We start from the raw sequence: 27,694 nt of genomic DNA on the forward strand, positions 1-27,694 counted from the left end.
TTTTAAAAGACAACCATCAGAGCATTTTTTAGTACACCAAAACGCAAAGTAAGAACCCTAGTAGCCTAATATCTCTAAGACTAGTTGATAAGATGTTCATAATGGAAATGTTTCATAATAATGTCATTCGTGCAGGATTTAGGAACTAGAGAAAAGCCATTGTACAAGTCACAGCACATCAAAACTGCAAAACCCATTGCCACTTTGTAACTGTAAACAGCACACCAGATAAATCCAATCAGTGCCCAGTTATCCAGCGTGTGGGGTAAACCGCAGCAGGACGCAAGATATTGCTTGATGAAAATTGTTAGTTTGGTGCAGCATGTAGCAAGACAGCGACAAGCCGTTAGAGGCCAAACGGATGACAGTGGGAATATATACCAGCTTTTACTGAAGTGGTTAACAGAGCGTACCACAATGTACACAGGCCCCAAAGCACAGAATGACATTTTTAACATCATGCCCAATACAGTCATTCGAGGCATTGCAGCTGAGATTAGGTCTCTTCAGACTGTACAATTTCCAGTAATTGTTGATGGTACTCATGATGTCTCTGGCGCTGAACAGGAGAGTGTCTGAGAGTGTCTGCCTGTGTTATGATGACCATGACTTTGTCCTTCACAAGGAGTTTATTGGGCTATACACGGTGTCAGAGACAACAGATGAGGGCATCGCGAAAGTGGCAACTGATGTGTTGTTGAGGCACAATTTGCCCACAGTAACATTCTCTTTGATCTAGATATTGTCTACACAACGCACAGTATGTAAACATTGTGTAAACATTGTGTACATATTATGAAAACTCTTCATGTTACTGTTTTCATTATAATGTCAGCATTTTACTTTTAATAAGATAACAAAAGTGACATTCATTTTCATAATCCATCTATCAGTGTTACCACTATTTTGGCTGATTAAATATAATGTCCCAAAGTCCATTTACTGCATGTTACAGTTCTGAGGTAGGTTCTCCATAAGACCTACACAGACATTCCAGTCCCAAACACTAAAGGACAAAGGATTCGTCTGCTGCCTTAAGATTTACAATGGCTTGGGGTGTCATAACCCTCCCCATCAATCCCTCTCTACCCCTCCCCTCTGCGAGACTGAGAGATATTTCTGTAGAGCTGTGATCCATGGTAACCTGATCCTCACAGGCTAGTCATGACACAGGTGTGGTCCATCAAGTGAGGTGATGGCCAGCATCAGTTTACAGACAGGAGTGACTGGGGTGTGTGGGTGAGTGGTTAAATGTTGTATTCCTCAAAAATGAAATTATATTGAATCTAATTAATCACTTCCAATGATTTACCACCCACAGGGCAGAGTGCCACTAGAACTACTATAATATGTGAGGAGGCTGTCAGAGATTGTCAGAAAATGTCAGAGGAAACTTCATTAACCTTTGCATACACATGTTGGTCTCTTTAGAATTTGATATCTACAGAAAGCCTTGTGTACAACATGATAAGACATGTCTGTTTCTTCTAGCATGTCAAGCAAATGTATTATTTTTGGCTAGCATGCAGTAAAAAGTAGGCCTACAATAGCAACAGCAACACATCCTCATCTATCATATTTATAGGTGTGGTTCCTGTCACACTGAGTAGGATATTTGCATGGCATGAGGTCCTTGGGTGTAGCTACAGAGGTTGGCAATGTGATATGCCACACAGGTGTGTTGACAGGTATTTGATTTAGCCTATAGATGTACCTAGCTCAGTTCCAAGGAGAGACACAGTCGTAAAAAGAACTTGAAGAGACGACCCACCAATCTCGGACTTCAGGTTGGTTGATGCAATTTAATCTCTGAGATTAGCAGTGTAACTGAATTAAGTGCCTTAGATATGAAGAGTTAACATAGTGATGTTCTTGTCACGTATGTCTGTCTCTCTCTTTCTCCCTCTCTCTCTCTCTGCTGCAGTGATCATTGTAACTTTCAAACTGCGGTTTGTATAAAAGAAAATGAACTCTTCCAACCATTCCCCTGTCCTCTCTGCCTATCTGGAACTTAATATCGCTGTCACCACTGCCTGCTATGCAGTCAACCTCATCCTGAGTCTACCCACCAATGTCTATGTCCTGTGTCTGATACTGACCGGAACCGGAGGGACGGTGGCCTCAGAGTTCTTCGCTCTCAACTTGGCTGTATCTGAGATCCTCTACTGCCTGTGTGCTGTCTTTGTCTTTGTCTACATACACCTCCCTATTCCCCCTATCCTAGCTTTAATTACATTCTTCAGTGGTTTTATGTTCCACGGCCGCCCCCTGTTCCAGTGCTGTATATGTTTTGAGCGCTACCTGGCAGTTGTCCACCCTGTGGTCTTCCTGAAGTACAGACCCCTGAGATACAAGGTGGGGTGTTCTGGATTAGTTTACCTGGTTTTGATTGTGTTCTGTTTTATTTCTATGTTTGTAAATGAACACAAAATTGTTGTATGTTTGTATTTGGCTGATATTCTGGTCTTAATTACATTTATGTTATTCTGCTGCCTCTCAGTTCTCAGGGCTCTGAAACAGCCTGGGCCGGGGGAGGGGGAGAGAGAGAGGGAGGGGACAAATAACATGAAGACGAGGGCATTTAAGATAATTTTGATTATCTTGGTGTCTATGATGGTAAACTACCTTCCATGGGTGGTGGTTTTACCTTTTAATGAAATCTATGATTTGCTGCAGTTAGTATATATCACATATATGTGTCTCTTCTTCAGTATTGTCAGTGGGTTTGTGCAGCCCCTCCTCTACCTCCACCGGGCTGGGAAACTGCCCTTTATCAAAGGTCTCTGAGGGAGAGTTTATATTCCCAGTTTCATCTGATATAGAGGGTCAATTGTAACCTGTTTACAACTGTTATGTGATAGCTTGTAAAGAGGTTGGTAGTTGAAGATGCGTGTCAAAAATATGTATGTTTTTAGGTTTGCAATATTTAGGTAATTTGACCTAAAAGGTTCTCCAGAAATCCTGGTCAAATGATTCCATTAATCAGGAGGGAATTACAAAATGTTGCATCCCTAGCTTTGATTCATTCCCTTGTACCTGACAAGATTTCTTATCAATCCTCTTGCTAGTGCTTCACATTGCATTTTTGTGTTTGTATTTAATAGTGAGATGGGACTAGAGGATCTTTTGTTATTTAAAAAAAATCCATCATATTCAATAAATGCTACTCATGTCTTTACATTTTTGTTGAGCATAATTTTTAAAAAACTCTTAGCTGTCTTTGCATGCACATTAGGGAGTCTTAGATGGGTTTGTGTCCAGTCAGAGTAAATAAGCTGTTTGCATGTCAGGTCAAGGGAAATATGATAAACGACTGCAGGCAGGGGTCAGACACTCCTCTTTTTGGTAATCTGGTCTGTGTCAAAAATGGCACCCTATACCATATAAAGGGTTCTGGTCAAAAGATGTGCACTATATAGGGAATGTGGTGCCATTTTGGACGAACCTTGATTAAATAATCAGTGTGACATAACACACAGGTGGGGCAGGGAAGGGTCGGGTAGAGCAAAGATTTGGATCAGGTCCAGCGTCTGTGACAACCACAACACACCCCAGGGGACAGGGACGCTGCATCTATACAGGTTACCCAAAACTTGTTTGTTTTTTACATTACAATTTGAATTTAAGCCCCAATTGAATAAAAACATAATATAGGAAAACATATTGTTAAGGATTTTATCTCCCCTGAATCACGTCACAAGCAACTTTTACCAGTTGAATGTAGACAAAATATAATACTTTTCTGGACACTAGATTGTCAGATTTAATATTTTGGTTTCAATACGTTAAGATACTCAAGGACAGGAATTACTCAGAGCAGATTGTGGATTGAATAAATTGTCTGTAAAATGCTAATGAATGCCTTTTTGACAATTTTTTCAAAAGAAAAGTTTATATAGAATGAAAACGTTACAACATATCAATAAATCCCCATGGACACGTCTCTGGAATATATAGAAGGATAACCACACACAATGTTGTTTTTAAGCAGATGCTTATGAAATTGAGAAAGGTGACTTGGGCGTGTGGGAAGAGTTTGACTTTCGGGAAATGGTAGAAAAAACCATGTGGACTAAATTTAGACTACGACACGCCAAACACGTTTTTAGACCCAATCGCCATCTCCTCAAACTAAGTTACTACATACAGTATAGTCCAGGTTGTTACATTCTTTGAAATGGCCATTTAAATTATGTGTAGTTCGATGTAGTGAGCTTGGGAATTATGGATGTAAGTCCATTTTAAAGTGGTTCATAGTCATGAAAATCTTACTACGCTGGTATGATAAACGAATGAAAATATATATTTTTATCAAGATTTTGACATTTTTATGTTTATTGAGTCCGATACGTAAAGCTTTTTAAAGAGCAGTGTGAGTGTTTCTTCTTTTTTCTCATGTTTCTTTTCGAAAATTCTAATATTAACGGACCAAAATATCAACAAACCTCAAAATTCATAGATAGATGCAATAATGTAATTTCAGCCTTAAATCTGAATATTGGAATATTCAGATGTTAACCACAGTATGACATTATATACATGTATTTGTCTGTCGTGTCTTTGATCATATAGTTGGAGTAAAGGAGGTGATGATGATCCGTTTCTCTTGTTGCATTTGAGTGTTTCTGATCTGATCGTTTCCCAAAACCAGGATGTGTCCCAAATGGCACCCTATTCCCTATATAGTGCACAGGACTTTGGTCAAAAGTAGTGCACTATGTAGGGAAAAGGGTGACATTTGAGATCCATTCCAGGACTCAACCGTTCACTCCACCATCTGTACCCACAGAAGCAGCTTTCTGATAGGCGATGAACACTTCTGAAGAGGGATTCTTATTTCTCCTCTGTTGTCAACATCACCGGCCTTACATCTCAACCAGAGACCTTAGTAGTTGTGTTCCATGCAATCAACCTCATCCTGAGTTTCCCCACAAATGTCTATGTCCTGTGGCTGATAGTTACTGGAACCAGAGGGACAATGGCCCCAGAATTATTCGCTCTCAACCTGACAATGTCTGAAATGATTGTCTGCCTGTTTGACACATTTTCTTTGAGTTTTATATAACTACCTCCCAATGCTGCTGGTAATTTGGGAGAATGAGGTACATATAGGGTGAAACGATATACTATAACACAAGGGAGAGATACATTTATAGAGTGTATTTGCCATTCTGGTAAAAGGCATTGTCTATTGTATAGGACAGGAAGCCAGAGTGGGGCCATGGGAGAGGGCAACACATGGGCACCAGGACAGCTGGAAACACTAAAAATGGAGACACATAGTCTGCAGATATTAGACAACCACATGGAGAGAGGGCCCCACGTTGGGCGCCAGGATGGCTGGACACACTAAAACTAGAGGAGACACACAGTCTATTGATCCAAAATAAAGGCACACATACAAAGGCACAGATGGAGCTAATTACAGGATCAAAGCCTATAGCATAGAGGAATGTATAGCATTTTTAGTATAGCTGAGCGCGCTAAAATCAGAGGAGACACAGTCTGCTGACCCCAGATAACACACATACAAAGGAATGCATTAAGCTGAGTGAAGGGACAAAGCAAGGGTCTTGTCATCATTATAATCTGACGGAAAGCAGATATGGGCGTTATTGGGCTGAACAAGCAGGATGCATGAATTGGGATGTAACTTCATGTGCATGTAGGATGGGCTTATGTATGTGTATAAAGTCAGAGCCAGGAAACTCTGAAAAGTGTGTGTTCCGCGGACCACTCCGGCTTGAGATACCTTTTTATTAAAAGCCTATTGATTTTCACAAAGTTCTTGATCGTGTCATATTTGAACCGATTTTCCACGACAGACTTGGCGAGCTTGCCAGGAGTGACAGGGGCCGAGGCGTCCTGACTGACGGCGGGTTCTTTTGGACAATCTGGCAAACAAGGGTGGCCACCCAGCTATAAGAAGGTAAGCATAGTTCTTACAAAATAGTTGAAATGTTTGCATAGATTGCTTCAGAGATCCTGCCTCAGAAGGAGGGACATCAAGTAGGTCTCTCTCTCAAATTTCCTAAAAACTATAGAAACGAAATAACTTTTTGAAATTCAATTAATTTGCATGTGTGTGTGTAAGCTTGGGAATTGTATAGCGGATACGAATGTGCATGCATTTCTGGTGAGTAACTAAGCGGGGGCTGTGAACTACTTTGGTGTCGGGTGTTTGGACGGAGGGCGCGGTCGGACTGCTTGAGCGGACCTATGTGTCTGGTTGGATTGGGGGAGTTGTTCCGTCTGATTCAGTTTGGCCGGGCTCGACCGTTTCAGGATCTGTTTTGAGATGTGCGTAAACACAGCTCATTCAACCTGAGCGAGCGACCCGTGTTGGGTGCGTGATTCGGACTGCCCCCCTCGTTGAGCCATTTATGTGGGGAAACTTTCGTTTGGCCTGATTGGTGCGATTGTGTTGCGCTCTTTGGCTAAATTGCTGAAATCGGGCACAGGGCTACAGCTGCCTGCTTATATGGTTAAAACATAAATAAATAAGTAGTTAGATAGATAAAAACCCATGGCTACCGCTCTGAATAAGAGGTCTGAACAGATGGGTATTTAGAACGCAGGAAGAACGCTGGCCTGATTGTGCGACGTTCAACTGCAAAAAGAAATCCTGCGAACGGGGGTTTATGAATTAGTAGGTCACGCCACGATATTGCTCTAACGTAGAATAAAGATCAGTACGGGGTGGATGAATAGGATATGAAGACAGGCTGATCCGATTAGACAGTAGTCTCGTCATATCATAAAAATCCTATAATCTAGACTTATGTTGAGGAAGTGAATTAAGTCGATAAAGAAATTATAGGTCGTTTTTAGGTAAAAACGAAGGGTATTTGTGAAAAATCCTATAATCTAGACTTATGTTGAGGAAGTGAATTAAGTCGATAAAGAAATTATAGGTCGTTTTTAGGTAAAAACAAAGGGTATTTGTGAAAAATCCTATAGGATAATACCAGCTTATGTTGAGGAAGAGTATTAAGCTCAGAAAAAGACTGTTGTTTTTAGGTAAAAACAAAAGGATTGAATGAATGAATGAAAATAAACGAATGAATGAGAAGGATGCTGTAATATAATTCTGTGTGAGGATAGAACCGTAGAGATAAGAACAGGTTGTGTGTGTTTAGACAGAACGTCCAGAAGAGGGAGTGCGCAGCCCTCCTGTGACAGAGTATAAAGTTGACTTCTTCTGACTGGCCAAAAGTAATCCTCTATCACAGTTTGATACAGTTACAGAGTGATCCCTATCATAGTTTGACTATTATTAGGTAGAGGAAACAAAAGTAAGGAAAAATAATAGAAAGGTGTCGAAACAAGAAATAAATAAAAATAATTAAAGAAGCATTACCCGAATTGTATAAAACGGATAGAACAGTGTGAAAAAAAAGGAGAAAGCAGAATCACCAATAAACTGAAATTATAATATAACGTTAAAATTAGTCTAGGTCAATTAAGATCAGGAGTGATGAATGAGTAAAATACAGGACACATTAATGATTCATGAGCAGCGCAAGCAGAGTGAGAAAGAGAGAACGGACGCTGGTCACTGCGTACACAGAGGCTGCGGTCTAAAAATAGCCCGAAGGGGAGGGGGGGTGCGAAATATAGTAGACAAGAGAAGGACAGAGAAAGAAAGAGGCTCCCTCACTAATAAATTGACCATAGGATCGAACAACTAGAATTTAGAGTAGAGATAAGAAGTATAGATAATATAAATAAATAAAGGTAAAATAAAAACGTTAGTTATATTATCTTAAAAAGAGATTAGAATTGTAAAAATAGAACAAACGAATAAAATGAATAAAACACCAGTAGAGATCTTAGGGGCAAGACATCCCTTGAGCAAAGAAGAAATAATAAGAACTTCCATAAAATGGGAGAAACGCACAAGAAAGCCAACCACCAAATGGCCAGTGGTGGGAACATTGGATGTCTCTGTGTGTGAAGAAATGGAGACACTGATAAAGAACTACAAACCAAAGGACAAGAAGCAAAAAAGGAGAAATAAACGAGAAAGAGAATGAAATAATAAAAATTTTCAAAGAAGAAGGAACAGCTTTGTTAAAAAACATGAAAGCGGCAAGAGAAATGCTGAAGAAAGATGACAAAACAACGAAGGAAAAAGAGTGGGAGACTAACCCACCACCTTTTTCCAATGGGCAATTTCCAGTGATAACTGGACACGTGGAAATAAGGGGTGAAGTAGAACTGACTGAAGAAGGAGAAGAGGCTGTCACGCCTGGGGCAACGTGCACCCTCTCATTCAACGGACAGAAAAAAGAAAAGGATTGTGAAAAACCCAAGCACAGAAGAAGGTTTCAATTGTTATGCAGGCTTGAGAAAAGCCCTGGCCACAATGGAAACAGTAAAAAATGAGAAGGAAATAAAATAAATAAAAGCGAAAGAAAGAAAGGAAGAATACTTTAGGAAAGGTTTGGAAATATTAGCAGAATTCCAAGCAGAACAGAGTCTTAGTGATTCAGGAGAGGAAGAAGTGGAGAGCGGCAGATACTATAGAAATGAAAAGGAATTAGAAGATCAAAGGTCAAAGCTACAAGAGGAATGTGAAGGACTGGAATTGGAACTAGGAATAAGTGAGGGAAGGCAACAGCGAAGGGACAAGAATTCAGCCTGGGATACACATGAGGACATGAGATGTGAGTCTGCAGATAAATATCTTGGGGCTCGTAGAAAAGGGTCAGGAAAAGAACCTGGTTTCTATAAAAAACAGTTTCCGATTCTGATAAAAGGCACTCAGGGACACTACACACCATGGGCTACACAGGACCTGGAGGGGTTGGTTGCCTGTCTGCCAGATCTACATGAAGGGGCGGGTAAATGGATCAGAACCTTTGAAGAACATACCGTTGGGAAATTACTGGCGGTGGGCGACATAAGGGCACTACTGGCCAGGGTGACGAGCATGCGTACTATGGGAGAGATCATGCAGGACGGGGGCATCAATGGCGAAAATGGGGGAGTGATAAATGATGGATTAATGTTTAACGGATATAGACCAGCCATCTGGCGAGCCTTAAGAGCAGCATATCCAACAAAAGTGGATCAAAAAGCGCTAAGGGGTGAAGCTATCGGGGCCACAGAAAACCCAGCCACCTACCTACATGGACAGTTGAAAAGGTGGAGGATGGAAACAGAACAAGACCCTGAGGTTAATGAACTAATGACAACTATGTTCCGAAACTCAGTAATAGAAGCCATGCCCCAGCCAGTAAAAAGCAGGCTGGAGGATGTGGTAGGACTTACATCAAAACCCTACAGGGAATTCTGTGACTATGTGGTCCATGCAGTAGAGAAACACAGAAAGGATGAACAGAGGCAGATGGATCAAGGAAGAGACATTCAGAGAAGACTGACCCAGCTGCAGTTGGATGAACTAACCAACAAAGGGAAGAAGAAAGTCCAGGCTGCTGTCGCGACCCCTGAGCCAGAGATGGGAACAATGGCTGCTGTCTCCCTAGGAGAGCCACAGCTGTTCAGCCCTGGGCGGGCCCAAGTGTCAACTGCACCGCCAGTAGTAAATGTGTATACACAACCCCCGAATTGGAATGGTGGAAAAAAAACAGCAGAAAAATGTACAATCTGATAAAGGCAAGGGATCCGTGAACCCCCGAGGGCCACCTGGCACCTTTTGGGGATGTAGGCAAACAGGACACAACAGGCGAGAATGCCCTACACATCCTTGGCAGGATCGGGCTGGGGGAAATAGAAATAGCAGACCGTCACCGAAGAATAATGCTCCAAACTACCAACAAAATCTGAATGGTTGGAGTCCGAATAATGGCTGGCGGGGCGACCCTAACCAACCTTCAGGCCCTGTGAACACATGGTCAGGGCCTAATCAACGAAACTAGGGATGCCCAGGGAATCCTAAAGGGGAGGGTCAGTTTCCAATATTAACAACAAAGGCTGACCAGGAACCTATACTGCAGGTTCAGATAGAAAATAGAGGCTTGCCCATGATGATAGATACTGGAGCCACTTACACATGTGTGAGTCCAAATTATGCCTCTCATCTCCCCATGTCAGGTAAATATGCCAAAACAATAGGATTCTCGGGAAATACGCAGATAATTCCAATGACCGCTCCAGTTCGTCTAACAACTAAATATGTCACAATTCCAATCTTAGTGTCAGATCAAACACCGATTAATCTACTAGGAAGAGACGCACTATGTATGATGGGTTTACAAATCAAATGTTCTCTTGATGGAGTAATAATTGAAAGAACAGGATTACAACTACCGGTGATGAATACAGAAGGAACGGCTAATGTATATTGGCTAGGAGGCATTGAATCAGATGTCGATAGAACTGTAAGGAAGTGGGGTAAATTCATCCAGGCCCAAATACCTAAAGCAGTTAGAGCAAAATCTGAATATCATTGCACACTGCAATTTGACCCACACCAGGACCCATTATTAGAACAACTTTGGGTTATGGGGGCAAAGGGAAGGAAAGCACCGATAATGTCTCAGTGTATAGTCATTGGAAAGCAGGGAGCCGCAATGGACGTGATGGACGGAGACGGGGCTGAATTTGTGCAGAAATGGTTTAATGTCTATGACTCCGTCCCTCACATCACATTACTGGTAAATCAGGGTTACACATCTAAAGATCTAGGATCAATGATGAAGGAAGTTAGGGAAAAGAAATGGGATAAAACAGACAATCCACTAATCTTTCATTCAAAGGATAAATCATTTATCAAAATAGTTACCACTACTATGTTGATTGGTGATCCAAGGGAGATAGAGGTTAGTGCAGGCCAGCAGGTAGTGTTAGGTGAAGGGCTAGGATTAATTAGTGAACTTAGAGCAGAAATGGAGAAAAATATACCAACCAAGGTATGGTCGCAACACGATACAGACGTTGGATTAGTTAAATCTGCTAGTCCTGTTTGTGTAAAAACAAAACCCGATGCCAAACTTCCATGGAAAACCCAGTATCCTCTGAAGCCTGAGACTGAAGAAGATTGAGATTGACAATAGAAGGACTGCTCAGGGCAGGTGTATTGATAGAGATGCCCAGTTGTTGCAATACACCCTTGTTACCTGTTCTTAAAGCCGATGGTAAAAAATGGAGACTGGTCCATGACTTAAGAGCTGTCAATGACATAGTTCAGGATTGTCCTGCTGAAGTCCCAAACCCTCACACGCTGTTGACAAATGTTCCCCCGGATGCCAAATACTTCACGGTTATTGACCTATGTGGAGCGTTTTTTAGTGTACCCCTGGCAGAGGAGTGCAGACATTTGTTAGCGTTTAGATATAGGGGCAAAACTCTGTCTTATACTAGGACCCCACAAGGCTATAGGCACAGTCCTCATTTATTCAATCAGATATTGAGAGCTGATTTGGAGGAATTAATGTTAGATGGCACACTGATTCAATATGTGGATGACCTGTTGATCTGTGCCTCAACTTTGGAACAATGTCATTCATACTCACTAAAAGTACTGCCGCGACTAGCTGAGGGGGGACACAAAGTCTCTAAAACAAAACTACAGTACTGTCAACCTCAAGTTGAGTACTTAGGGAGAACAATAGCTCATGGGACTAAAGCAATAGCTCCAGGACAGCTAGAAGGTATTAGTAAAGCACCCTTACCACAAACAGTAGCTCAGATGATGACCTTTTTGGGAATGACAGGGTTCAGTTCAGACTGGATAGAAGAGTATGTAGTCAAAACAGCTCCCCTGAGAGAAATGATGAAAGAAGCTGGACAACTTAATCTAAGAGCAAGACTAGATTGGAACACTGATGCTTTGGTGGCTTTCGAAACACTTAAGACAGAGATGCAAACAGCACCAGCTCTAGCAACCCCAGATTACACCAAACCATTCTTGTTATACGTAGCAAACAGGTGCAACAACTATGCAGCAGCTGTTCTTATGCAAGAAACATGTAGTGGTAGGAAGAAACAACCTATTTCCTATTATAACTCTAAATTAGATCCGGTAGCCCAGGGATACCCACCGTGTTATCAAGGATTGGCAGTGTTGCATTATGCATATGACAAAGCGTCAAAGATAACCATGGGGTACCCTGTGATTATCAGCACTCATCATAAAATAGTGGAGTTGATAGAGCAGGGAAAATTCGTGTTAACTAATGCAAGGACAATGGATTATATGAGCTTGCTCACATATCCAGATGTTCTCATTAAAAGATGCAGCACTGTGAATCCAGCAGAAAGGATTCCATTTGATTTTGAAGGAGAAGCACACGATTGTGTAGCCGAGGCTTTAACATTTACCAAATTACGCCCTGACTTAGAATGAATTCCTTTAATAGATCAAGAGGGAGATAATCTGGAAAGTTACTTTGTAGATGGTTCTTGCTTTAAAGATTATACAGGTAATCATGCAGGGTTTGCGGTAGTCAAGCAAAAGGGGAAAGTTTTCACTGAGGAAATATTAGAACATTGTCCTCAACCTTGCTCGGCCCAGCTAGCTGAACTACAGGCTTTGACTGCAGCATGTATACTAGGAAGAGGTAAAACAGTTAATATCTATACTGATTCCGCTTACGCGCACGGCGTATGCCATTTGTTTGGTGCAGTTTGGAAACAGAGAGGATTTAAAAAGAGCGATGGAACTCCCATCCAACATCACGCACAAATTGTTAAATTAATGACAGCATTAATGTATCCTCGGAAACTAGCAATAATCAAATGTCAAGCGCACAAAAAAGGCAATGATTTTGTAATTAGGGGCAATAATGCAGCAGATGAAGCTGCCAAAAAAGCATCCAAATGTGTTGTCCCAATTCTCATTGCACCATTGATGGACATGATTACTATTGCACCAATTACATCTCCTGCTGAGCTAATTCAAATTCAGGCTCAGGCTGGAATAACTGAACAAAATACCTGGCTACAGAGGGGGGCCTCTGTAGATAGACATGGGATATGGAGAACACATGATGGTGCCATATTAGCCACCACCACTCTCCTAACGCTACTTATCAATGATGCACATGATATTGATCATTGTGCAAGGGGTGAGGTGATAAGAAAAATCAAACAAGGATTTTGGTCACCTTATCTACAGGCAACAGTAGATGAGATTTTGTCAAAATGTGAGATATGTGCAAAAAACAACATACGTAAAGGTATAACTACACCTACAGGTCACATGCCGGTTCCAGAAGGCCCGTTTAGACACATTGTGATGGACTATGTAGACATGATAAAACCTATACGGGGTAAAAGGTACATGTTAGTTATCATAGACAGGCTCAGTAGATGCGTAGAAGCAATACCATCGGTGGATCAGGGATCAGGAACAGTGGTAAAATTCTTATCAACAGAAGTAATTCCCAGGTTTGGGATTCCGTCCGAAATTAGCTCAGACAATGGTTCAGCGTTTATACAAAAAGTTGTAAAAACAATAATACAGCAGCTAAGGATGAAACAAAGGTTGGGATGTGTCTATCATCCCCAATCGCAGGGGATGGTAGAGTCAACGGGACTCTGAAAAACAAGATAACAAAGATCTGTAGATCTACAGGACTCAATTGGGTGGATGCCTTGCCGCTTGCACTACTGAGTTGTCGCATGGAAACTAACAAACACGCATCTCTCGCCGCATGAAATGCTTACGGGTCGACCCATGCCAATACCAATGTTAGGAGGACTGTATAAAGGTCCCTCCTTAGATATATTGCAAAGTGAATTGAAATCATATGTGATATATCTAACCAAAATACACAAAGCCATATACTTACAGGAGAAAAAGACCGTGTCAGAGCCGGGTCCGGAAGGACCTCTCCCAGTGATACCAGGAGATCTGGTCTACGTTCGAGTGTTCCGGAGGAAGTGGGATCAGCCGAGGAGAGAAGGACCCTACGAGGTGGCAACAGCCACAAACACGGCCGTCCAAGTGAAAGGAAGCAAGACGTGGTATCATCTAAACCACTGCACCCGAGTCCCGAGAGAGAGAAGGATACAACGATACAGAGATGAGGACACAGAGGATGCTGATTCACCAGAGGGAGCCCGGACGGAGCAGGAGCAGCGGAAACGATCAAAGCGCCAGAGAGGAATCAAGAAAATGGCAGACCAGATACTAGCCAAGATACGACAACTACCGCACTCAGAAGAAGTACCAGGGGAAAAGAGCCTGAAAAGAAAAAAGACAAACAACCAAGGTTTCCTCCAGTACGGCCAGAAAGCCCAGAAGTGGGGGGGGGTAACATGTCTGCTACTCCTGATGATATACCTGTTGGGGCAGACCTTGTTGACGGAAGCCCTCTACAGTGGGACCCCGAGGTATCGCCTAAAGAATGGGAACATCTCTTCCATGAAATGGACGCCTTCCCAGATGGAAGCCCAGTTCGGCCTGAGGAGGGAACAACAGGCGAAGAAAGTGGAGGAGAAGCATTACCAAGAGCAGAAGGAGAAATCGTGCAAGGAAGAACAGAAGCCATGCAAGATGAAAGAAATGGGGATTTTCCCACAATTGACTTCTCAGCTCTTACCTGATCTCCATAATGAACCATTGAAATTAGTAACACAAAAGCACAGTGACAAAGATAGAGTAAGAACAACCGAGGACAATACGAAGATGATGCACGCACGATCAAGATAAATGATAAAAACAGGAAGAGAAGAGAGGAACCTGTCGAACGAGGTGAAGAGACAGGATATTTTGACAGGTTTAAGTTTCATGTTCCGCCACAAATTCTAACAGAACCAGGGGAACAAAGGACAGTTTCTGTATGGAAGATGAAACCGCTACCAGAGGAACCACTCTGTGGCTGGACACATCAAACAAAGGGAGAAGTTGTTTGGGACCCCAAAGGATGTGACCTGACATTAATCAAATATGAGGAAGGCTGGGAGTTTATCATGAACAAGATAACACCAGCAGAAGGTGAAGAATTTATAGTTGAAATAACAAGGACAGGACTGAGTGAAGGAAACAGTAACACATATATTAAATTGGGCCCTACGCCAACACCTGAACAAGAACAGCTTGTGACAACCAAAGCAACAGCAACAATGGTGGCGGCTGCTGTGACGACCACAGCAACTACCACTAAGATGACATCAACTGCTCTTACCAAGCAGACCACGGTAACCACAAAGACACCTGACACATCAGAACCAAAGGGATGGGATTTGGAACTTTTGACAAACTCTAAATGACCTACCTCAAGACAAAAACATTGCAAAGATGACAGACATAGACATATCAGACTCAGAACCACTCAAGGACAGCACACAGGAAGAAGAGGTGAAAAATGAATGGTACAAATGGGCTAAGTATACGGCAAACAAACACAGAATGGACAATTGTATTTTTTGTAGTAAATCACCTTTGTCGGATCTCATAATAGTCCCTGAACCAGCATCATTTAAAAACTGTGCAAATTAGAAAAATGAACATTGTACCAAGAGAAAGTATTCTATTCCCTTGTGTGACATAGAATGTAGGATTGCTCAAGGGAGCACTAGAGGCAGAACCATGTTGAACGAGACTGGATTAGGAGACAAGGATTGTGCTGCCTATAACATTAAAACTGAATTAAATGGACCTCAATTAGACAGAAGTACTGTGGTTAAAGGAAAATATGAATGTTTTTACAGCCATAACACCGAAGAAATTGATGTAGGAAACACCACTGTAGAATGTGATACTATTTGGGTACTAGAGACTGCTGGGGTTCGTAGTAATAAAGATAAAGGGTTGATAATGCATAGAAAAGGGGTGTGTGGTACAATAACTCAGGTTGCGCCATCTCTAATTATGCTCAATTATAATCAGGACAGAGGTGTTGCGGATAGTTTCTGGATGTGTGGGAAAAACAAACTGTTGAATGTACTGCCAGATGGATGGACTGGTCTTTGTGCCTTAGTTAGAGCAATTCAACAAGTTACCATTATTAAGTCACCCCATGATGACTAGACAGCCTAGAGGGGTACCTCGGGAGTTCAAGGCAAGAGATGAAGTTAAATCTGGATTTGAATCTATATTTTTGTGGATAACACCAAATAAGAACTTGAGAGTGGATTAATTACATATACTATAACCAACAGAGATTCATTAACTATACTGACTCGGCTCTAACGGCGTTGGGGGAACAGGTACAGGCTACCAGTAAAATGACTTGGCAAAATAGACAGGCTCTCAATTGGCTTTTGGCAGAGAAGGGTGGAGTTTGTGTTATGTTCGGGGATGATTGTTGCACCTTTATTCCCAATAACACTGCGCCTAATGGATCTTTTGCAATCGCTATGGCTAAACTTAAAGGTTTACGAGCAGAGGTTAAGGCAAATGCTGGGGTTGACTCTCATGTTTGGGATTGGTTGGACGTAGCACGTAGGGGGGGGGGGGGGGGGGGGGGTTATTGGCTATGGGTATTGTATTTTGTTGTGTTTTACCCTTGGTGAAATCACTTGTGATCCAGACAACGGTTAAGCAGATGCTTGTAAGTAGAGCTGATGGTGATAGTTAATCCTGTGCCGGGCAGGCCAGGCCACTATACTGATGAAAATGGACAGTTATGCAATGCGGCTGGTGGACCCCTTGACTGCCCCTTTGGTAATCCAAACTGCCTGTATGGAGTGGTCCCTGGAGGTGGGTACGCTTGCCATGGTTTTCGTAAGGAAGGTTTACCTGTATATGCTGTCATTCCAAATTCATAATAAAGTATAGTGATACATATCCACAAAAAGGGTCATTTCCGTAGTAAGTGCAAGAGGTGCTATGTAAGGTTTTAGTATATCTACTTTTGCTCACGGCCTTGTGTTTTTGTATGTTTTGTTGAATGTGTTTGATAGGTATATCAATGAATATATCTGGTTTCTTTTAATTAAAAGTTAGTTTTGCCTTCTAAATACTAGGTTAATTTTAAAAACATGTAGGTAACAGTGGGATATCCTGGTTACAAGTGTCTACGGACCACGTCCTTAATCTTCTAACAGAGGTTGGTATCGCTGGTATCACTGCTGTTGGAGAGGTGTCTGAGAGGGAGGATCATGTTGAAAGCTTGAATTTAGAATGATGTTGCGTCAATTTTATGGAGGCCTCGGGTTTTCTTATATTCAATTTATTATTATACTCATTGCTTTATTACATTTTTTTTTTCACATAACTGAGATAACCTCAGGCAAGGCTTTGTACTTACATGCTCATGCTTCAACAAAATGTTATGTATTATTTTTATTATTTCTATACCGAACTCGATCTTTTACTCTTATGAAATACTAGAGATGTTTGGTCTAGTTAGGTTTTCTTTAAATGTTTTGAACTAGATCTTTTACTCTTATGAAATACTAGAGATGTTTGGTCTAGTTAGGTTTTCTTTCAATGTTTCTAATTAGATCTTTTACTCCTAGCTATGTTATTGTTTGGAGATGTTTGGTCTAATTGGGTTTTGTAAGTCTTTTATGTTTCAAATAGGATCTGGAGATGTTTGGTCAAGGTGATGTGCAAATTTTATTTTTATTAATCAACTGTTGGGATTATGTCCTTTTAAGTTTTTGGTGCTTATTAAGCACCAGGGGAGGGTTATTTGGGAGAATGAGGTACACATATGGAGAAACGATATACTATAACACAAGGGAGAGATACATTTATATAGTGTATTTGCCATTCTGGTAAAAGGCATTGTCTATTGTATAGGACAGGAAGCCAGAGTGGGGCCATGGGAGAGGGCAACACATGGGCACCAGGACAGCTGGAAACACTAAAAATGGAGACACATAGTCTGCAGATATTAGACAACCACATGGAGAGAGGGCCCCACGTTGGGCGCCAGGATGGCTGGACACACTAAAACTAGAGGAGACACACAGTCTATTGATCCAAAATAAAGGCACACATACAAAGGGACAGATGGAGCTAATTACAGGATCAAAGCCTATAGCATAGAGGAATGTATAGCATTTTTAGTATAGCTGAGCACGCTAAAATCAGAGGAGACACAGTCTGCTGACCCCAGATAACACACATACAAAGGAATGCATTAAGCTGAGTGAAGGGACAAAGCAAGGGTCTTGTCATCATTATAATCTGACGGAAAGCAGATATGGGCGTTATTGGGCTGAACAAGCAGGATGCACGAATTGGGATGTAACTTCATGTGCATGTAAGATGGGCTTATGTATGTGTATAAAGTCAGAGCCAGGAAACTCTGAAAAGTGTGTGTTCCGCGGACCACTCCGGCTTGAGATACCTTTTTGTTAAAAGCCTATTGATTTTCACAAAGTTCTTGATCGCGTCATATTTGAACCGATTTTCCACGACAGTAACAGCTCTTCACGGTAAGTTGGGATCCAGATTACATCAGGCTTTGATTGTGTCTCTCATCATTGCTGTGGTGACTGGGTTTGTGCAGCTCATCCACTACCTCCACAGGGCTGAGAAACTCTGTATCAGAGGTCTCTGACTAAGAGGTGACTTGCTATACGGGATGCTGATATTGCTCACTCCTTTCCGTAACTAACCTACCAGAAATACGTAATTTTCAATGGGTGCTATATTTGACACTGTGCTGGATAGGCTAACAACATGTTATTTTACATGCTGGTCAGAAAATTCACCGCTGAGGGGAGGTTTTGGTAACAAGGTAGCTGAAGGTAGTGAGTAGTGTGAGTGTCCTGCTATATTTCACTGCTCTGAAGTCTGGCATCAACAGTATATTTTTTTATCTGATTTCTGTCATACATAATTTTCAATATTAAACTATACTTATGTGATAGAAAATGAACAAATAATGTTAGAAAAAGTTTACATTTATTGGATTAAATTAAAATATCATGTTATAAACTTCAGTTTATAACCAATAAATTAGTCCTGTTGACCTTTTCAATTAACTTATTTTAAAATGATTAACACATTTATTGTGATGTTATGTGAGTCTCTTAGGAATAGCTAACATCCACAGACTTTACAATTGGCTACAAATTGTTTTTCTGTAAGCAGGAGGAGTTTCTGGATCTGCTAGACTACTATCACTGTTAAATGTAGATCTCAAAATCCTTTAACTGCAGCTAGATTATAAAATGCTTGTAAATGCTGACCAAACAAGGCTTATCCAACACAGGAAAGAACCAGAAAAAGAAATGTAAACTATTTAATATTATTGACATTTTTGTTTGAACGGAGTTGTGTTAAATCATGGACAAATTGCATTTTACATTTTTGCTTCTGAAATAAACTGTTTGATATATTTGCAAATAATCTTGCGGTATCATTATTTTGTCATAATTAATAATACAATTTCATCTATTTTTGGATGTCTTCTTAATGACAATGCTAGTGCCATATACAGTGGGGCAAAAAAAGTATTTAGTCAGCCACCAATTGTGCAAGTTCTCCCACTTAAAAAGATGAGAGAGGCCTGTAATTTTCATCATAGGTACACTTCAACTATGACAGACAAAATGAGAAGAAAAAAATCCAGAAAATCACATTGTTGGATTTTTAATGAATTTATTTGCAAATTATGGTGGAAAATAAGTATTTGGCCACCTACAAACAAGCAAGATTTCTGTCTCTCACAGACCTGTAACTTCTTTAAGAGGCTCCTCTGTCCTCCACTCGTTATCTGTATTAATGGCACCTGTTTGAACTTGTTATCAGTATAAAAGACACCTGTCCACAACCTCAAACAGTCACACTCCAAACTCCACTATGGCCAAGACCAAAAAGCTGTCAAAGGACACCAGAAACAAAATTGTGAACTGCACCAGGCTGGGAAGACTGAATCTGCAATAGGTAAGCAGCTTGGTTTGAAGAAATCAACTGTGGGAGCATTTATTAGGAAATGGAAGACATACAAGACCACTGATAATCTACCTCGATCTGGAAATCCACGCAAGATCTCACCCCGTGGGGTCAAAATGATCACAAGAACGGTGAGCAAAAATCCCAGAACCACACGGGGGGACCTAGTGAATGACCTGCAGAGAGCTGGGACCAAAGTAACAAAGCCTACCATCAGTAACACACTACGCCACCAGGGACTCAAATCCTGCAGTGCCAGACGTGTCCCCCTGCTTAAGCCAGTACATGTCCAGGCCCGTCTGAAGTTTGCTAGAGAGCATTTGGATGATCCAGAAGAAGATTCTCCCAATGTCATATGGTCAGATGAAACCAAAATATAACTTTTTGGTAAAAACTCAACTCGTCATGTTTGGAGGACAAAGAATGCTGAGTTGCATCCAAAGAACACCACACCTACTGTGAAGCATGGGGGTGGAAACATCATGCTTTTGGAGTTTGTCATCTTAATTAACATTGCCTGCATCCGTAATGGGTCTGCGAGCAAACGACCACCCCTCATCACATGTCAAACGCTCCCTAAAACACATCTGCGAGGAGGCCTTTCTAATCGAAGTTTTATAGCCCATGTACCTTCACAGAGGCGGGCCACTGATAGGGCTATGCTCATTCTCATGAAAACACAAATCTCACACTTTTCAACCAAAGCTACACAAGCATTTGTGTAAGAGTATTGATAGCCTAGCATAGCATTAAGCCTAGCATTCAGCAGGCAACATTTTCACAAAAACAAGAAAAGCATTCAAATAAAATAATTTACCTTTACCTACGAAATAGCTCCGTTTTGTTCATCACGTTTGACTAAGAAAAAGACCGGAAAATGCAGTCACTACATTTATTTGGGTGGTAAGGAATTCAGGTGAAATATATTGAAATTTACAAAACACAAAAAGTGTGTAAAGTGTTACAACTGTGACCTGGCCAAGATAAAGCAAAGCAGTGCGACACAAACAACAACAAAGACTTACAGATGGATTAAACAAACATACAGTCATTAACACAATAGAAAAAGTTGTGTTAATGGGGTAAGATAAGGGTGGTAAGGCAATAAATAGGCCATTGTGGCGAAATAATTACAATTTATCAATTAAACACTGGAGTGATAGATGTGCAGAAGATGAATGTGCAAGTAGAGATACTGGGGTGCAAAGGAGCAAAAAATAAAATAACACTATGGGGAGAAGACGTGTGCTGAAAGTTTGGCAAAAAAATAGGATGCACACCTTTCAACCCACCAAATTTGCACCACTTCTGTAAAAGGATAGGGTATAGGGTTCCGTTTTCGGACACAGACCAGAGCACAGACAAGAAGAGTGTCTGCCACCATGCCTGCACTAGTGTGAAGTATGTACTATTTCCCTTGACCTGACATGCAAATAGTGTGTTTTACTCTGACTGGACACAAATCCATTTAAAAGATCCAAATGTCAATAAATCTAATAGTTGTATTTATTTTTTCTGACTGCATGATTGATGGATTGTTTCTGCTCTATCAACAGTAACAGACATGAGTGGTTCAACAGAAACATTTATTGAATGTGAACGATTCAAAAATGAAAAGAAAACATGCAAAAAAACACTCTTTGTACTCATTTGTTTAACCGTTGAAAACATTTGGGTCTTATCATCCAATCTCACTATTTGTCACGGTTTCCGCCGAAGTTGGTCCCTCTCCTTGTTTGGGTGGCATTCGGCATTCTAGCCATCGCTGATCCTTTTTTCATTTTCCTTTGGTTTTGTCTTGTCTTCCATCTCACCTGGTTCCAATCCCATCAATTACATGTTGTGTATTTAACCCTCTGTTTCCCCTCATGTCCTTGTCGGTGATTGTTTATTGTAAGTGCTTGTGCAGGTCTGTCCTGGTGTGCATCGGGTTATGTACCCATTATTTGATTGTTCTGGTTTCCAGTGGGTTTTTTGTTATTAACCTGTTATTAAATCAGTTTTTGCTCTCCTGCGTCTGACATCTCTGCTGCCAGTACGCACCCCTTACACTATTAAATACTGACACAAAGATGCAATGTGAAGCACTAGCAAGAATATTCCTAGAGGGCCTCACAGGTGGCGCAGTATCGCAGTGCTAGCTGTGCCACCAGAGATTCTGGGTTTGAGCCCAGGCCCCATGGACAGGAAGGTCCATAGTGCGACGCACAATTGGCCCAGCGTCGTCTGGGTTAGGGAGGGGTTGGCCGGCATTGTGCACTAGCGACTCCTGTGGCGGGCCGGGTGCAGTGCACGCTGACCAGGTCACCAGGTATAGTTTTTCCTGAGACACATTGGTGCGGCTGGCTTCCGGGTTGGAGGTGCGTTGCGTCAAGAATCAGTGCGGCTAGGTTGGGTTGAGTTTTGGAGGACGCATGGCTCTCGACAGTCGCCTCTCCTGAGTCCGTACGGGAGTTGCAGCGATGAGCCAAGACTGTAACTACTACCAATTGGAATACCACAAAATTGGGGAGACTAAAGGGGGTAAAAAAAAAGAATCTTCCCAGATAAGAGGGAATGAATCAAATCTAGGGTTGAAAATTCAGGTTTTTCTAGTTATTCCCTCCAGATTAGGGGAATCTTCCGCCCGTCAGCCAGGAGCTGCCAGAGCCGTCCGTCAGCCAGGAGCTGCCGGAGCCGTCCGTCAGCCAGGAGCTGCCGGAGCCGTCCGTCAGCCAGGAGCTGCCGGAATTGCCCTTCACTCCGAAGTTGCCGAAGGCTCCCGCCTGTCCGGTGCTGCCGGAAGCTCCTGTCCGTCCCGTGCTGCCGGAATCTCCCTTCCATTCGGGACCCGTGGCTAGGGTCCCCAGTCCGAGGTCGACGGCGAGGGTCGCCGCTCTAAAGAGGCCACGGAGGCAGTTAAAGAGGCGGAGAAAGACTATGGTGGAGTGGGGTCCACGTCCCGCGCCAGAGCCTCCACCGTGGACAGACACCCACCCAGACCCTCCCCTATAGGTTCAGATTTTGCGGCCAGAGTCCGCAACTTTGGGGGGGGGGGGGGGGGGTACTGTCACGTTCCGACCTTAGTCCTTTTGTCATGTCTTTGTTTTAGTGTGGTCAGGGCGTGAGTTGGGTGGGTTGTCTATGTTCCTTTTTCTATGATTTGGGATTTCTGTGTTTGGCCTGGTATGGTTCTCAATCAAAGGCAGCTGTCATTCATTGTCATTGATTGAGAACCATACTTAGGTAGCCTGGTTTCACTTTTGAGTTGTGGGTGATTATTTTCCATGTCAGTGTTTGTTCCACACGGAACTGTTTCGGTTTTGTTATTTCACGTTGTCGTTTATTGTTTTGTTCAGTGTTCATTATTCTTATTAAACAATATGGACACTTACCACGCTGCGCATTGGTCCTCCGATCCTTCCTACTACTCCTCTTCGTCAGACCTGCACACTGTGTGTGTGTGTGTGTGTGTGTGTGTATCCAGCCAGCCAGGTAGAAAAATGGCTCAACATTTTTAAAAGACAACCATCAGAGCATTTTTTAGTACACCAAAACGCAAAGTAAGAACCCTAGTAGCCTAATATCTCTAAGACTAGTTGATAAGCTGTTCATAATGGAAATGTTTCATAATAATGTCATTAGTGCAGGATTTAGGAATTAGAGAAAAGCCATTGTACAAGTCACAGCACATCAAAACTGCCAAACCCATTGCCACTTTGTAACTGTAAACAGAACACCAGATAAATCCAATCAGTGCCCAGTTATCCAGCATGTGGGGTAAACCGCAGCAGGACGCAAGGCATTGCTTGATGAAAATTGTTAGTTTGGTGCAGCATGTAGCAAGACAGCGACAAGCCTTTAGAGGCCAAACGGATGACAGTGGGAATATATACCAGCTTTTACTGAAGTGGTTAACAGAGCGCACCACAATGTACACAGGCCCCAAAGCACAGAATGAAATTTTTAACATCATGCCCAATACAGTCATTCGAGGCATTGCAGCTGAGATTAGGTCTCTTCAGACTGTACAATTTCCAGTAATTGTTGATCGTACTCATGATATCTCTGGCGCTGAACAGGAGAGTGTCTGAGAGTGTCTGCCTGTGTTATGTTGACCATGACTTTGCCCTTCACAAGGAGTTTATTGGGCTATACACGGTGTCAGAGACAACAGATGAGGGCATCGCGAAAGTGGCAACTGATGTGTTGTTGAGGCACAATTTGCCCACAGTTCATCATTACAATAACATTCTCTTTGATCTAGATATTGTCTACACAACACACAGTATGTAAACATTGTGTAAACATTGTGTACATATTATGAAAACTCTTCATGTTACTGTTTTCATGATAATGTCAGCATTTAACTTTTAATAAGATAACAAAAGTGACATTCATTTTCATAATCCATCTATCAGTGTTACCACTATTTTGGCTGATTTAAATATAATGTCCCAAAGTCCATTTACTGCATGTTACAGTTCTGAGGTAGGTTCTCCATAAGACCTACACAGACATTCCAGTCCCAAATACTGAAGGACAAAGGATTTGTTTGCTGCCTTAAGATGTACAATGGCTTGAGGTGTCATAACCCTCCCCATCAATCCCTCTCTACCCCTCCCCCTCTGCGGGAGTGAAATATATCTCTGTAGAGCTGTGATCCATGGTAACCTGATCCTCACAGGCCAGTCATGACACAGGTGTGGTCCATCAAGTGAGGTGATGGGCAGCATCAGTTTACAGACAGGAGCGACTGGGGTGTGTGGGTGAGGGGTTGAATGTTGTATTCCTCAAAAATGAAATTATATTGAATCTAATTAATCACTTCCAATGAGTTACCGCCCATAAGACAGAGTGCCACTAGAACTACTATAATATGTGAAGAGGCTACAGCTAACAAAGACTGAGAAAATGTCAGAGGAAACTTCATTAACCTTTGCATACACATGTTGGTCTCTTTAGAATTTGATATCTACAGAAAGCCTTGTGTACAACATGATAAAACATGTCTGTATCTTCTAGCATGTCAAGAAAATGTACTATTTTTGGCTAGCATGCAGTAAAAAGTAGGCCTACAATAGCAACAGCAACACATCCTCATCTATCATATTTATAGGTGTGGTTCCTGTCACACTGAGTAGGATATTTGCATGGCATGAGGTCCTTGGGTGTAGCTACAGAGGTTGTCAATGTGATATGCCACACAGGTGTGTTGACAGGTATTTGATTTAGCCTATAGATGTACCTAGCTCAGTTCCAAGGAGAGACACAGTCGTAAAAAGAACTTGAAGAGACGACCCACCAATCACGGACTTCAGGTTGGTTGATGCAATTTAATCTCTGAGATTAGCAGTGTAACTGAATTAAGTGCCTTAGATATGAAGAGTTCACATAGTGATGTTCTTGTCACGTATGTCTGTCTCTCTCTTTCTCCCTCTCTCTCTGCTGCAGTGATCATTGTAACTTTCAAACTGCGGTTTGTATAAAAGAAAATGAACTCTTCCAACCATTCCCCTGTCCTCTCTGCCTATCTGGAACTTAATATCGCTGTCACCACTGCCTGCTATGCAGTCAACCTCATCCTGAGTCTACCCACCAATGTCTACGTCCTGTGGCTGATACTGACCGGAGCCGGAGGGATGGTGGCCTCAGAGTTCTTCACTCTCAACTTGGCTGTATCTGAAATCCTCTACTGCCTGTGTGCTGTCTTTGTCTTTGTCTACATACATCTCCCTATTCCCCCTATCCTAGCTCTAATTATATTCTTCAGTGGTTTTATGTTCCACGGCCGCCCCCTGTTCCAGTGCTGTATATGTTTTGAGCGCTACCTGGCAGTTGTCCACCCTGTGGTCTTCCTGAAGTACAGACCCCTGAGATACAAGGTGGGGTGTTCTGGATTGGTTTGGCTGGTTTTGATTGGGATCTGTTTTATGTCTATGTTTGTAAATGAACACAAAATTGTTGTATTTTTTTTTTTTGCTGATATTCTGGTCTTAATTACATTTATGTTATTCTGCTGCCTGTCAGTTCTAAGGACTCTGAAACAGCCTGGGCCGGGGGAGCGGGAGAGAGAGAGGGAGGGGACAAATGACATGAAGATGAGGGCATTTAAGATCATTTTGATTATCTTGGTGTCTATGATGGTAAACTACCTCCCATGGGTGGTGGTTTTACCTTTTAATGAAATCTATGATTTGCTGCAGTTAGTATATCTCACATATATGTGTCTCTTCTTCAGTATGGTCAGTGGGTTTGTGCAGCCCCTCCTCTACCTCCACCGGGCTGGGAAACTGCCCTTTATCAAAGGTCTCTGAGGGAGAGTTTATATTCCCAGTTTCATCTGATATAGAGGGTCAATTGTAACCTGTTTACAACTGTTATGTGATAGCTTGTAAAGAGGTTGGTAGTTGAAGATGCGCTGTCAAAAATATGTATGTTTTTAGGTTTGCAATATTCTGGTAACTTGACCTAAAAGGTTCTCCAGAAATCCTGGTCAGAAGATTCCATTAATCAGGAGGGAATTACAAAATGTTGCATCCCTAGCTTTGATTCATTCCCTTGTACCTGACAAGATTTCTTATCAATCCTCTTGCTAGTGCTTCACATTGCATTTTTGTGTTTGTATTTAATAGTGAGATGGGACTAGAGGATCTTTTGTTATTTTTTAAAACCCATCATATTCAATAAATGCTACTCATGTCTTTAAATGTTTGTTGAGCATCATTTTTTTTTACTCTTAGCTGTCTTTGCATGCACATTAGGGATTCTTAGATGGGTTTGTGTCCAGTCATAGTAAACAGGCTGTTTGCATATCAGGTCAAGGGAAATATGATACACGACTGCCGGCAGGGGGTCAGACACTCCTCTTTTTGGTGCTCTGGTCTGTGTCCAAAATGGCACCCAATACCATATAAAAGGGCTCTGGTCAAAAGATGTGCACTATATAGGGAATGTGGTGCCATTTTGGACGCACGTAGATTAAATAATCAGTGGGGCAGGGAAGGGTCGGGTAGAGCAGAGATTTGGATCAGGTCCAGCGTCTGTGACAGGCACAACCACAACACACCCCAGGGGACAGGGACGCTGCATCTATACAGGTTACCCAAAAGTTTTTTTTTTTACATTACAATTTGAATTTAAGCCCCAATTGAATAAAAACATAATGTAGGAAAACATATTGTTAAGGATTTTTTCTCCCCTGAATCACATCACAAGCAACTTTTACCAGTTGAATGTAGACAAAATATAATACTTTTCTGGACACTAGATTGTCAGATTTAATATTTTGGTTTCAATTCGTTAAGATACTCAAGGACACGGATTACTCAGAGCAAATTGTGGATTAATAAATTGTCTGTAAAATGCTAATGAATGCCTTTTTGACAAATTTTTCAAAAGAAAAGTTTATATAGAATGAAAATGTTACAACATATCAATAAATCCCTATGGACACGTCTCTGGAATATATAGAAGGATAGCCACACACAATGTTGTTTTTAAGCAGATGCTTATGAAACTGAGAAAAGTGACTTGGGCGTGTGGGAAGAGTTTGACTTTCAGGAAATGGTAGAAAAAAACGTGGACTAAATTTAGACCCAATTGCCATCTTCTCAAACTAAGTTACTACATACAGTATAGTCCAGGTTGTTACATTCTTTGAAATGGGCATTTATATTATGTGTAATTCGAAGTAGTGAGCTTGGGAATTATGGATGTATGTCCATTTTAAAGTGGTTCATAGTCATGAAAATCTTACTACGCTGGTATGATAAACGAATGAAAATATACATTTTCATCAGGATTTTGACATTTTTATGTTTATTGAGTCCGATACGTAAAGCTTATTAAAGAGCAGTGTGAGTGTTTCTTATTTTGTCTCATGTTTCTTTTCGAAAATTCTAATATTAACGGACCAAAATACCAACAAACCTCAAAATGCATAGA

Source organism: Oncorhynchus mykiss, chromosome 10, assembly GCF_013265735.2.
Source record: "Oncorhynchus mykiss isolate Arlee chromosome 10, USDA_OmykA_1.1, whole genome shotgun sequence".
NCBI classification, from domain to species: Eukaryota; Metazoa; Chordata; class Actinopteri; order Salmoniformes; family Salmonidae; genus Oncorhynchus; species Oncorhynchus mykiss.